The following is a 4,972-nucleotide window of genomic DNA, read 5'->3' as shown; positions in this document are numbered from 1 at the left end:
ATTGGTATTTATTTCATTTTATCGTCATTAATTTTTATAGTTCTTAACAACTTGTATCCATCATAGATTCAAGCGAGGAACATTAATATCTTCTTACTTTTTATCTCAGGGTGTGATTAAGGTTTTGATTTGGTTTCAAGAAATGGTTGTCGGGCGCCCAAAAATTTACTAATATGTTGAGAAGAAGGAATTTCTCCGACTACATCTGTTTTTAATCTAAAACCATTCAAATGGAGTAAAGATTTCGATCCTCCTTTATAATGTAGCCATGTCTTATCATTCGAATAATCGGATTTTAGGCTTAAAATACGTTTAGTTTAAAGCAGTGGTTGTTGGACGCTAAAAATTTACAAATATCACGGAAGGATTAAAAGTCGTCGACTACAGCCATTATTATCTAAAAAAGCACCCATCGCATTTTTACGATAAACTTATTTTCTACCTTTTAGTTCAGCTCTTTACAAAAGCGAGTGTTTTAGTATTTTTTAAAAATATTATTTAATTTGTGTTTTTTAGTTTTTTAGACTATTATTTATCAAAAATTCAGTATAAATATGGTGGGAGCGCAAGTAAATGTACATGTTTTCAGATATAGAAATTGTTAATTCTAAAAATTCTGATCATGATAAGCAAATATACTTTAATTAAAATATTGTATTGTAATCGATCCTTGATAAATATGTCAAATTTCGAGTTAATCCGACGTTTTGAAGGGAGTCAAAATCATGTTCAAAGTTTCCGTTACATACTATGGGTATGGGTATGGAGGTTAGCGGGCCATGCTCGAGCATCGGGCCTCGAAGCAATGGTTCAGAGCACCTAGCCAAATAGACCCTTGTACTCTATCCCCGCTACGCTTTTAAGTGGCTATTATAACCAACTGATGTGCTGAAACCCAGGATCTGCCTAGCGCTGAGTTTCCTAATTTCTTCTGGTTCGACTATGGCCGGACCAAACCATTTCCTTCGCTGCTGTATGAGCGCCAGGCAGTAACAGAGAAAGTGGTTCGAAGTTTCTTCTGAATTTTCTCCGCATCTGTCACACACGGGGGATTATCTTTTTCCAATCTGATGTTGGAACTTGTTCAGGTTATCATGCCCTGAGAGTAACTCTACGATGACTCTTATATCAGCTCTGTTTAGTTTCAAGATTTCTTCGGCTCTGTTACCGAGCGAGTTTCCTTCACCCAACAGGCTTTTGGCGATTCGCCCTCCCTCGTAGCTGGTCCATGCCTTTAATTGTTGGTTTTTCAGATTATCTCCTAATCTGTTAAGACCTTCTTGGTATGGCATCCTTTTCTTGAGTGGGAGCCAAGTTTCCGTTACATACTAACATACGTGTTAAATATATTTCAATTTTAAAACTTCTAAAATAATTAAATTGAATCCAGTCCTGTATGTATGTATATATGGTATATATACGTTAAAAGTTTGATTTCGAAAATGAACGTTTATTATTGATAGATAATTATTACATAAGTTTATATTACAATATATAATTTCAATTTTTTATTATATAAGACAATCAAGCAAGAGTTAGATAGTTTTTATTTTTTAAAGATATAATACAGATTCAAAATACAAGTTTATAAAAATTCACTTATACTTTTCATTTTATAAAAACGAAAATAGAATTACTTCTAAAAATAAATTTATTATTAAGTATGTTTTTATATTTTGAAATCTTTCAGTTTTTTAGCATGATCCGATATGGTCTAGTGGCTAGGATACCTGGCTTTCACCCAGGAGGCTCGGGTTCGATTCCCGGTATCGGAAATCATATTTTTATGTTAATATTTTTGTTCGAATTAATTTCTGGGACGATAAAGGATTCTATTTTCACAAATTTATTATACATGGAAAATTTAAAATTTTCGATTTTGAAACGGCCAGGGGGCGGTGGGTCAATTCTCCTTGTTAACTCGACCACTCCCATATATCCTCCTAACTATTTTTAAGCGTCCCTACTCTCACACTCTCATATTTTCAGGGGCGTGGTATTTGCAAAGTATGCTCGCTTTTCGCATGGGATCTATTCATTAATGGATCGTCCTTCGTTCTTCTTTCAAAATTTAGAAAATGTAAAAAAAAAACCCTATGATATGCACGAATTGTGACCTTAGGATTAATTCTCTAGATATGGATGATGAAACAAAAAATTAAAAGTTTATACATTTATCAAACAAGCATGATTTCGAAAATATAAATGCGCTTCAAATATGTTTTAGAACGTAATGAGAGATCATAGTTTTGGATGTATTTTATGATCAAAAAATTAGAACCAAGTTGGTTTAAGGCTATCAAAAAAATTTCTTCTTCTAAATTTTTTGATAATTCGAATATCCAGAGTGATCCATTTTAATCGATGCAGGCGTTTTACTATTTCAGGCACATTATATTATCGTTATATTTTTACTTTTTAGTGCATATTAATTTGTTTTGGAAAATTTCTCCTTTTGAAGTCAGTTTTCTTTTTGTTAAAAGTTTTTATTTTTTTATTTTGTGATTTTTAGTGAATTTTAAGTACGCTAACTAATTTGTCACGAAAAAAAGAATCATCGAAATCGGTTGGCGTGATTTTGAGTTATTCGTCCTCTTGTCGTGCATAATTAATGCAAATTTAACATTTTTATATTTTTCTAATGGATACCGTTGTCAGAACTGGACCAAAATTCACCCAGTCGAAAGTTCTGAGGTAAAACACATAAAAAAAATACAGTCGAATTGATAACCTTCTCCTTTTTTGTTTGAAGTCGGTAAAAAATCAATAAAATTTCATAAAAAGTATATCTGATCTAGTTATTAGATGGACGAAGATCGATTTTATACTATGATAGTCTTTGTACAATAGTAAAAATATGCAACTATTGTTTTGCAACATTTTTGCAAAAGCATTTTATATTCTTACTTTTTTCATTCGAAATTTTTGCTAGGGGGACAATTTGAAAAACATGCACTTCTTAGAAGAAAAATTATTGACTCAATTAAAATGAATTATCCTGTATGTTACCCATAAAAATTTTTGCTTGCTCGTCGTGAATCTTAAACTTACGATCGATAAATATAACTTCCTTAAGAGTAATTTAGAAGTTGAAATGTAACTTTAACCACCGCATGTTTCACTTATATACAATATTAAAAGAATTTTTATTCTAAGTAAACATTCATTTAACATTTTTATAAACCCTAATTACTTTTTTCAACTTGTACACATAAAAGAAAATTATTTAAAAAAAAAATAAAAATAATGTTTTAAGAATGTTGTGTGAAGCGCAGCGAGCAAACGAACGAACGCGTTCAAGAATTAGTTTTTATTTTTCAAAAGATTTCTCGTCAGTTCTGTATACACCACATAACCAAACTCACTGGCATCTCTTTAAACATTTGTTAGAAGAATTAAAAAAAAAAAAAACTATATTCTAAACACTGGATGGACATCAGGACATTGAACTTGTTGGGTCCTCTACGACCACAATGCCTAAACAACCAAAATATACGTTTATTTTAGTGTTTGTTAGAGGTGGTTTTTTTTGTATGTTCCATGTATGGTATCATGTGTTTGCCAGAAGAGCGTTAGTTCATAAATTTTAGATTTAAAAATAATTTTTAAAATTGTTTAAAAGTATTTCTGAGACCAAAAGTAGTTTTGATCGAAATTGTGCAAAGAGATAGTTTTCAATAATACGCCAGTCAAATTCGACATCGAAAAACGTGCAATGCTGCGTTTTTTATATGTTTTTGGACCTCTTAGGTTAGGGTAGGTTAGTGGAGTCATGGGGTGGAACACACTAAGACCATAGGATCCGTTGTGACACCGAAAAAGGTAAGCCTCATAGGGGACTGTAAAACCACGTTTTGAAAGCCAAAAAAAAGTTGTGCTCCACATTTTCGGTTTTTCACCTATTACGCAGGTAGTACAACACTCCCAAAAAGAGTTCCAATGACATACCATAAAAGCAGCTTTACATTGCCTTAAGCAAAAATTTTATTATTTCTGAAAACCTTGCGAAATTTTTCAAGCATCATATCTCAAAAACTATTATACACAGGGCCGGATTTAAATTTCTGCCGCCCTGGGGCACTGAAGAAAATGCCGCCCTATATGACTGAAATTTTTTTTTAATAGTTTTGATATCTTATTTAAAAAAAATTAGGATAACTAATTAATTGCAGAAAATTTATTATGTATTACATATTATTTATTACTGTTCTTTTAAATTTAAATTAATTAGTGTTATTGGATAATTCTCCAATTTTAGGAAAATTCATTGATCAATTAAAGTTTCTGTTATCAAAAAGACATAGATAATTTGAAAATATTTTTAATTCTTCAAAAAAACTATATTTCTGGAATTGTCAAATTTTATTTTTGCAAACCTTTATGGAAATAAATTAATTAAACTATTTTAATAGTTTTCACTTAAATTTCCTATATTATAATATACAAAATTTTGATTTGATACATAATGCATAAATTATATTTCTTGAAAAATAAAATGTTTATTTAAAAGAAGTTAATTATATATTGTATTGAAAATATTTTCTCACTTTCCAAATTTTGCCGCCCTAGAAAATTTGCCGCCCTGGGCACTAGCCCCGACTGCCCCTAGTGTAAATCCACCACTGATTATACATATGAAACTGTTTGTTGGCTTTAATTATTTCAAATTTAATATATTTTCAAAATAATATGGCAACTCATGTCAAAAGCTCATTGTTTTTGAATTGTACTGTAAAAACTGAAAAAAGTACTTCCTTTATGGACCATAATTTATTCTCTGTGAGTTAGTCACTTCTTTCTAGTATCGTGATATTTATTTCAATAATTGGATCTCGAACTTGAAATCAACAAAAATTCTTTCTGATACTATTTTTATAGTTTATCACGTAAAGAACTGAAAAAATAATGAGAATAGGCGCATTGGTCAAAAAACCCTTTTTGTATGCGATTTGAATTCACACTTTATACCTTT

The 4,972-nt window shown here is 30.6% G+C and overlaps 1 non-coding gene across 1 annotated transcript; it reads left to right on the top strand.

Annotated features, from left to right (window-relative positions):
• The first annotated feature begins 1,703 nt into the window (after window positions 1-1,703).
• Window positions 1,704-1,775, top strand: Trnae-uuc. The gene has a single exon. It is a non-coding gene; the product is annotated as a tRNA-Glu (tRNA).
• The last annotated feature ends 3,197 nt before the right edge of the window (window positions 1,776-4,972 follow it).

The sequence above is a fragment of the Chrysoperla carnea genome, chromosome 1 (genome assembly GCF_905475395.1).
Source record: "Chrysoperla carnea chromosome 1, inChrCarn1.1, whole genome shotgun sequence".
In the NCBI taxonomy this organism is placed as follows: domain Eukaryota; kingdom Metazoa; phylum Arthropoda; class Insecta; order Neuroptera; family Chrysopidae; genus Chrysoperla; species Chrysoperla carnea.
Note: the sequence above shows the minus strand (reverse complement) of the source record. Positions and strands in the feature narration are given on the sequence as shown.